This window comes from Miscanthus floridulus, unplaced genomic scaffold (genome assembly GCF_019320115.1).
Source record: "Miscanthus floridulus cultivar M001 unplaced genomic scaffold, ASM1932011v1 os_2534, whole genome shotgun sequence".
Taxonomy (NCBI): Eukaryota; Viridiplantae; Streptophyta; class Magnoliopsida; order Poales; family Poaceae; genus Miscanthus; species Miscanthus floridulus.
Genome location: NW_027098357.1, coordinates 10,001 through 20,000, shown reverse-complemented (window position 1 = coordinate 20,000; position 10,000 = coordinate 10,001).

Below are 10,000 nucleotides of genomic sequence, written 5' to 3'. Positions count from 1 at the left end.
AAAAGCAAAATTAATTTATAAAATACAAGGTAGGGTTGTATGCATCCGGGGCTTGCCTTTGTTGACGGAAAAGTCCGGTTCCTGCGACGTTTCACAAGTATTCGATCTGACTTCAACAGATGGATTAACCTCCTCAACAACTTGATTAACTAACACGTGTTCACCTTCGTTCACTACACGTAATAACAATGCCATGTTTAACATGATGCGGAATACGAAATATGATGCTTGATGATGGATGCAAAATTAATAATTTGAATACAACTTTCCTTCGCGGTACAGTTGCAAGTCAAACAAACGAAATCTTTTTCGTAACACATATATCAACTGCCAAGGATCATTAACAACAAATGACCCGAGGTCATCACTCAATCCAAAAGTCCAAACAAAAACCTAAATCATTAAAGGTTACTATTTGCTTTTATGAATTAATTATTTAATTCAAAATTATGAAATAAATCAACTCATTCTAATTGAGCTCAAAATTTTAGTACATGTTCATTACATGTTAACTAAGTGGCAAAACAAATTTCATAATTTTTGGATAATTAAATAAGCCTAGAAAAATCATGGAAATCCATTTATGAATAAATCGAGCAATTTTTATCACATTTAAAAATTACTGAAAAACACTATTTCATATTTTTCTTAAATACTATACCTCACAGAGAAGTCACTCAAAAATTTTCATAATTTTTGGAGCTCTAAATAAATCTACACAAAAATAACAAAAACAGACACTATTCATTCAAATCTGAAAATAGAAAATTTCATTTTGAACGTTGAGTCACTGACATGGTGACCCCACCTGTCATCACTTACCTCCCGCGTGTTGACTACGACGACAACGGCGCTGACCGGCGCAAACTCATCGATGGTGAGATCAACGGCGACGGCCAACGTACCAAAATGATCACCAAGTCTAGGCGCATCGATTGACATCCCTATTAGCACGGATTACGGCACTACACTAGCTCGTCGTCGGCCATGGCGGACGCGGTGACACGGCAGTGCTACACTAGTGAAACGAAGCCAAAAACAGGGAAACAGAGGGCATGGGAAGGTCCAGTAGCTCACCACAAACACGTTGGAGCAAAGAATGGGACCGGATGAGCTATGATGACACGGGTCGACGTTGACAGTAGTCACGGCGGAGCAAAACGTCATCGGTGATGGTGTACCGGCGACTGCAGTGGTCAAAATGAGCAACCAGCTATGGATTAAGTACTACATCATCGAGACGAAACAGAATCAACCAAAACCAGGGACGAAGATGCACCGTGGAGCTCTGGCCGCGGCGAATCGTGCTCGGCGGAGGAGTTGCCGGCCGCGAGGAAGAAGACGATGCAACTCGAGTTCCCGACTTAGACTAGTTGAATTGGTGGGTTGGCTGGATGCGCAAGGATACAACGGAGCTGGAGCACGCTTTGCTGCGATGGCGTGGGCGCTGGTTCGGCGGCAAAAGCTCGACGGAGCTACGGCGGCGGTGACTGGAAAACAGAGGAGAAAAGAAAACGAAGAACGGCGACGGTGGCTGGCTTATAACACGACCAAGGAAGCGCAAAGAAGCCACATGGAAGCCTTCGCCATGCCAACGCGACGCCCAGACGGCCACGCATGCGACTGGAAGCAAGCCGAAGCTCGCCGGCGGTGTAGCGCAAGCGGTGAACACTGTTCATCGAAATTACAAGTTTGCCATTCGCCAAAATTCACAAATTACTCCCAAATTTTCATAACAACTCAAAAATCTCCAAAAGCAAAAGTTGCTCAAAATCAAAAGTTCTACAACTTTGCTTTTATAACCATTTCCTAATTCGGTCTAGATTTTGAAATGAACTTTTGAATTTGAATAGGGAAATTTAACGAATTACGCCTTTTTGAATTACTCAAAATTTTCCTAAATAACTTGAAAAACTCCAAAAACAAACTTTCTATAACTTGCCAAGATCTACACTTTTGCTTTTGGGCCCAACCCCAAAATATGCTTAGATTTTGAAATGGATTTTTAGGGTAGGATTTAAATGTGGAAAAGCGGGGTTTTCTCGAAAAATTCAAAATCCAAACAAACATTGAACTTGAGTCAAATAATACATTGCAACACATACCACATAAATATAAACTTGTATTAGTGTATGCATATCAAAGTTTTCACCAAATGCCAAATGCTTTGCAATGCATATGATGACATGCCAGATTTTAATATTTAAACACCCGAGGTGTTACAATCCTTCCCCCTAAAAGAAATCTCGCCCCGAGATTCAAAGCCATAGGTTAAGTAATGGAAAAGGAAATGTGTCGCGAGAACACATACAAACTCTGTCCATAAAACAGCTGAGGTCCCTTTACAAAACACCATTTGTACTACCGAACTCAACTAACATTATTCTATTCTATATTGACGCTAGAAATTCTGGAAACTTTTCTAACAAGTAGTCTTCTGATTCCCAAGTAGCTTCCTCTTCTGAATGTTGATTCCATTGTATTTTATAGAACTTGATTGTCTGTCTTCGAGTAACACGATCTTTCTGATCTAACACTCGGATAGGATATTCAGAATAAGTTAAATCCGGTTCTAGTTCCACTCCTTCAACTTCAAAATTCTGTTCAGGCACTCGGAGACACTTCTTCAATTGAGAAACATGGAACACATCATGCACAGCTGTGAGATGTTCAGGTAATTGCAAGCTATATGCCACTTTTCCATACCTCTCTAAAATTTGATATGGTCCAATGTATCGAGGTGCCAACTTTCCTTTAACACCAAAACGGGTAACTCCCTTCATTGGTGATACTTTCAGATATACAAAATCTCCTTTGGTAAATACCAATGGTCTCCGTCTTCTATCCGCATAACTCTTTTGTCGGGATTGAGCTATCTTCAAATTTCTCTGTATTTGCCTAACCTTGTCTTCTGTTTCTTTCACAAGGTCAACTCCAAAGAATCTTCTTTCTCCAGGTTCAGACCAACTCAATGATGTTCTGCATCTACGACCATAGAGTGCTTCAAATGGAGCCATTCTAATGCTTTCTTGATAACTATTGTTGTATGAGAACTCGGCCAAAGGTAAGCATTCGTCCCACTTATTAGAATAGTTAAGGACACAACACCTTAACATATCTTCAAGTATTTGATTAACCCTTTCAGTCTGTCCATCAGTCTATGGATGATAAGCTATACTATACAGAAGTTTAGTACCCAATGAAGAATGCAATTGTTTCCAAAAGTTGGAGACAAACTGTGTACCCCTATCTGACACAATAGTCTTGGGTATTCCATGGAGACTCATGATTCTTGCTAAGTACATTTTAGCATATTGGATCGTAGGATATATTGTTTTGACTGGAAGAAAATGCGCTGACTTAGTGAGTCGATCTACAATAACCCATACTGAGTCAAATCCCTTTGATGTCTTGGGTAGACCAACAATAAAGTCCATACTTATGTCCTCCCACTTCCAAGATGGAATAGGTAATGGTTGTAACTCACCAGCAGACCTCAAATGTATAGCTTTCACCTTTTGACAAGTATCACACTTTGCTATATATCTGGCAATCTCTATTTTCATTTTAGTCCACCAAAATCTTTGCTTCAAGTCATGGTACATCTTGTTGCTTCCCGGATGGATTGATAACCTAGTAGCATGTGCCTCATCTAGAATTGACTGCCGCAACTCAAGAACTTTTGGTACCACCAGGCGATCCTTGAACCATAACACATCTTCATTGTCAATACTAAAGCATTCCGCTTTTCCATTCTTGACTCTTTCCTTGATATGGGCTATACCCTTGTTTTCCTTCTGAGCAGCAATAACTTGATCTCAAATAGTGGCTTCAACAATTATGTTGGTCACACTTCCTTGTTGAATTACTTCTACATTCAACTTCTCCATTTCTTGACATAAATTCAAATCCATTGTCCTCACTGTTAGACAATTGCAATAACCTTTGCGACTAAGGGCATCTGCAACTACATTTGCTTTACCGGGGTGATAATGTACTTCCAAGTCATAATACTTAATCAGTTCTAACCATCTTCTCTGTCGTATGTTCAACTCTGACTGAGTAAAGATATACTTTAGGCTTTTGTGGTCTGTATACATATGACACGTATTACCCAGTAGGTAATGCCGCCAAATCTTCAGAGCAAGAACCACAGCTGCTAACTCCAAATCATGAGTCAGATAGTGTTCTTCATGTTGCTTAAGTTGCCAGGACGCATAAGCAATGACTCGGCCTTCTTGCATCAACACACATCCAATACCAATACCTGAAGCATCACAATAAACATCAAACGGCTTCTCGATGTCAGGTTGGGCTAATACTAGTGCAGTGGTTAACAATCTCTTCAAAGTCTGGAAAGCCTCCTCATAATCTGATGACCAGACAAACTTGACTTGGTTCTTCAACAATTCAGTTATGGACTTTGATATTTTCGAGAAATCTTGAATAAACCGACGGTAATACCCCACCAAACCCAGAAAACTCCGAACTTGATGAACTGTGGTTGGCGGTTTCCAATCAAGCACATCCTTCACTTTGCTTGGATCAACTGCAACTCCTTCGGCTGACAAGACATGTCCAAGAAATTGCACTTCCTTAAGCCAAAAATCACACTTGCTGAACTTGGCATATAGTTGATGTTCTCTCAAATGGGTCAGAACAATTCTGAGATGTTCCGCATGTTCTTTCTTATTCTTGGAATATACTAAAATGTCATCAATAAACACCACTACAAACTTGTCTGGCTCAGGCATGAATACTGAGTTCATTAGATACATGAAATGAGCTGGAGCATTTGTCAAACCAAAAGACATTACCAAGTATTCATATAATCCATATCTTGTGGTAAACGCCATTTTGGGAATATCTTCAGGCTTTATCTTGATTTGGTGATATCCTGATCTCAAATCTATCTTGGAGAAAACTTTGGCTCCGGCCAATTGATCAAAAAGCAGATCTATCCGAGGTAATGGATACTTATTCTTGATGGTCACTTCATTCAATGGATGATAGTCGACACATAACCTCAAAGTCTCATCTTTCTTTTTCACAAAAATTGCTAGACATCCCCAAGGTGAAGAACTAGGTTGGATAAACCCTTTCTCAATCAATTCTTGTAACTGAGTTTTCAACTCAGCCAATTCCTTAGGTGGCATCCTATAAGCTCTCCGAGAAATTGGAGCTATTCTAGGTTGTAACTCTATATTGAACTGTACATCCCTATCAGGTGGTAGACCGAGTAAATCTTTAGGAAACACATCCAGAAATTCACACACTACTGGAATATCTCTAATCTCTTTGGCAGCAGTTGCACAAATCTTGCCCACTGATCTTCTTAGGGTTGGAAGTTGGATAAGAAGTTGAGAATTACTATCAGGCAAATTCACTCGTAAGGTCCTATTCAAAGCATCTATAATAGCCTTATGCTGATACATCCAATTCATTCCCAAAATTACATCTATATCCTGATCCTTAAGGATAATCATGGTAGTGGGAAAAATATGCCCACCCAGGTTTACGGGTACCTGGTATGCCATTTCCTTAGTACATAGACGTCCCCCGGGCGACTGTATAAAGAAACTTTCCTTTGTTGCCCCAATTGAAATTTCATGCTTCACGACAAATGTTCTATTGATGAATGAATGCGATGCGCCAGAATCAAAAAGTATAACTACAGGGTGATTGGCAACAGGAAACATACCCATCATCACTGGCTCCCCTTCCGGAATTTCTCCAGCTTGAATATAGAACACCCGTCCTATCTTCCTCTCATCTTTGCCCTTCTAAGCATTCTGATTGTTGTTCTTGTTTGGTGCCTAACCCTATTGTTGATTAGCAGGGGCCTTCTGATAATTTTGATTAGCCTGCCTAGGATATGGACATTCCCTAGAGAAATGACCAGTCCTTCCACAATTGTAACACGGATAGTTGTGACCCTGGGATATTGGAGCATTGCCACCAGAAGCATTGGTTGACTGTGAACTTGGATAGGTTATAGCAGGACAAACATTTGACTGTTGCCTAGCTTGGAACTATGGCGGATGATAAGGAGGACGATTATGATGTACTGGATGATAAATCACCCTCTGCCTCTTCGGATTTCCCCCAAAAGATCCAGACGGCACACTCTTTTTCTTTTTGAGCTCCTTATGCTGCCGATACTTTGATTCTGAAGCAATTGCAATATTTACTGCCTCATGATAAGTAACATTAGTGCAAGTGGTCACCATAGTCTGCAACTTGGTATTCAGGCCTCTCATAAACCACCTCTTCTTCTTGGCATCAGTATTGACATGTTCGGATGCATATTGGGACAGATGATTAAATCTTCCCACATACTGCATCACGGTTTGATCTCCTTGTTTCAAAGCAAGGAATTCATCTAGCTTCATAGCCATCACTCCTTCAGGGATATAATGGGCTCTGAAAGCAGTATGGAACTCAGCCCAAGTTATTGGAATACCAGCAGGTTGCATAGCCACTAAGTTTGCCCACCAAGCACTTGCTGCTCCTCTAAGTTGTTGGGCGGCAAACGTAGGTTTCTGATACTCCGTGCATGGGATAAGGTCAAATTTCTGCTCCATGGTTCGAAGCCAGTCATCAGCCCCCAATGGTTCATCTGCCTTGGTGAACACCGGGGGTCTTGTGTCTGTAAAATCAACATATGTAGCCTCCTGTCGGTTATGGTGGCGTCCACGATTTCCGTACATCTGATTCTGATTACTCTGAGCCATCTCATGAAGCAAACGAGAATTTTCAGCCATCACATTGACAAGTGCAGTTATAGCATCAGCTAAATTGGTTGGAACTGGTGGTGGATCTGGAATACCGTCCTCATCTTGTGAAGTTCCCAGAATAAATGAACCCCGTGTACGACGCATCTGCTCATAACAAACCAAACTTTATTCACATGCCTTTATTGAATTGTACCAAAGCTTACTCTAGACACCTTACATAGAGTTTACTAATGTACAAACAAACCCACGAGTACGAAAACAGAACTACATAACTTAGCTAGAGCTACTATTATACAACTCTACTCTTTTCCTCAATTTCTTCAAACTTCAGGCTCGGTATCCATTCCGGAATTATTACCGCCTTCATCATCACTTTCATCAATCATTACTAATTCTTTAGGATCTTCTTCTTCTCCCTCTCCCGATTCATCATCATCGGCAAGGATGACACCGGGGTCCATGGCATCCGCTTGAGGCTCATGATTCGGATTTAGTAGATTGCTAAGCCTATGAACCTCCTCATGTAGATACGTATTATGTTCTTCTAAATCTTCTACATAGAATTCTAGCTCATGAGTTCTAGCTCTAGCTACATTTTCCCTGTGCCAAGCTTCATTTCTTCCTTCCACCGTACGAACTAACATATTTTTGCAGTTCCTATGCGTGGTGGTGAGCTGCCTTAATTGACCCTGTAACTCTCCTATTTGTATAACATCCAAAGCCCTATCTCTAGTAGATTGTGCTAACTCCATAGAAACCCTCAATATCTCTGCCTGGGGATTAGGCCTAGTACTGCTGCTGCTGGCACCATCATTTCTAGGGGCAAGTTGGTGACGAGGAACTCCTTTGGGTCCGGTGGACTTACGGGGCATCATCTTGGCACGAGCCATACTGTAGGTAGCCAATTTAATCCAAGTAAGACCATTGATCAAAATCCAAAAAGTAGCTAAGATGATTTACATTCCTCAAACCAGACTCACTACTTAACTCCAGACTAAGAGGTGAAGGAAGTAACAAGTGAATTATTCCTGATGCATGAATCATTCTTACGAACAAAAACATCAAAAATTTATAATGCACATAAACAACATTTATTTTTATATAGGGCATAGTATGATTACTACTCCACCACACAAAACCTTTTTAATCAAATAGGGAATGGTGAGAAAGAAATAAGATAAGTCAGAAGCAATTTGGACTAAATTACCAAGTTAAATTTAGTCATCCAAATCATTTTGAAGTTTTTGTAAAACAATACAACAAAACCTTGTAACGATCGCTCTGATACCATTCTATGGCAGAACCTCCTAAATTATAGGACCCACATGCACCTGTCACTGTCCAACGACCTCTGATGACTATGCATATGTTCCTAGTTACTTAAGAAGACTGTCGGGTGTCCCCATGGAACCCCGAATCATCCATGATTTCCGAGCAGGATCCCATTACAGAGTCATTGCAGTATTACAACAGTTTATTCAAATAGATACATCAGAGTAATATAGCGGAAGTCTTACAATAACTTAGTTTACAAAATAGTAGTTTCAAACCTTATAAACTAAGTTCGATTAATATTCCAAACCGTAGTAGTGGAGTGGCATTATAACGTAATACAAAACACGCAATTAAACTGCCCTGCCCAAGGGCCACAAATTTACTTAACATCATCGGATCGAACAACCGTCATGCAGCATGGTCCAAAACAGACCTACTCATGAGGCTCACCTGCAACAAGGGTCAACGAACCCTGAGTACAAAAGTACTCAACAAGACTTAACCGAAATAAAAATTGATAGAACTCAAGAATGCAGGCTTAGGGATTCAAGGTATGGCTTTAGCAATAATCAAAGTTCTTTTGCGTAAAAGCTCTTTAACAAAATTCTTTTTGTCAACATTTAAAACTTCATAAGATCATATACAAAGCTAACACGATCCGTAATGAGATCATAAAACTTCATATCCAACACTTTCTCAAACCTTACTCAAGTTCCAGTTATTAATACTACGATGATGAACAGTGAGTTGAGTCTCCATAACCGAGGAGCAACGACGATTCGAACCGATTAAACCCAGCTGGGGATTCCAGACCACACGACATATGCAGGTCCCCGACTCACATATATCAACCTACCCTCGAATCCTCTAAAACAAGAACGGGTCCGCGCCACCCGAGAATACAGTACACCTCAAATCCGGCCACATTCCAGCCATGAGGGTACACGCTATTCCCGCCATCTCTCCACTCCCAGTGCGCGAGTAGCCATTCTCGTAATAGAATCACCAAGTTAAGGCTTACCGGAGTATGTGGTTAGTACTACAAATTCTCACCTCATGCAATTCAACAACGGTACGGGCCTTAATCAACACAGGCGGAAAGAACCCACTCACAAGACATTACCAGGTCTTGTGGCTCACACACACTGAGTCTGCCCGGTCTAGATTTATTACTCCACATTCCCATATTACATGATAACATAAGTAACCAAAGTTCCATTTAAAACTCACAGGTGACAGGTAGTCACCCAACTTTCATCGTTCTACGCATAACTAAGCAAAACTAGGCATATACGAGTTTAAAACTGGTAATATGGTAAATATGGAATAACAAGAGTGGTAATGCACCAATTAGGCTTTTACTTAACTCCTAATCACTTAATGCAGTAACAGAAAGCAAAAGCGAAATTAATTTATAAAATACAAGGTAGGGTTGTATGCATCCGGGGCTTGCCTTCGTTGACGGAAAAGTCTGGTTCCTGCGACGTTTCACAAGTATTCGATCCAACTTCAACAGACGGATTAACCTCCTCAACAACTTGATTAACTAACACGTGTTCACCTTCGTTCACTACACGTAATAATAATGCCATGTTTAACATGATGCGGAATACGAAATATGGTGCTCGATGATGGATGCAAAATTAATAATTTGAATACAACTTTCCTTCGCGGTATAGTTTCAAGTCAAACAAACGAAATCTTTTTCATAACACATATATCAACTGCCAAGGATCATTAACAACAAATGACCCGAGGTCATCACTCAATCCAAAAGTCCAAACAAAAACCTAAATCATTAAATGTTACTATTTGCTTTTATGAATTAATTATTTAATTCAAAATTATGAAATAAATCAACTTATTCTAATTGAGCTCAAAATTTTAGTACATGTTCATTACATGTTAACTAAGTGGCAAAACAAATTTCATAATTTTTGGATAATTAAATAAGCCTAGAAAAATCATGGAAATCCATTTATGAATAA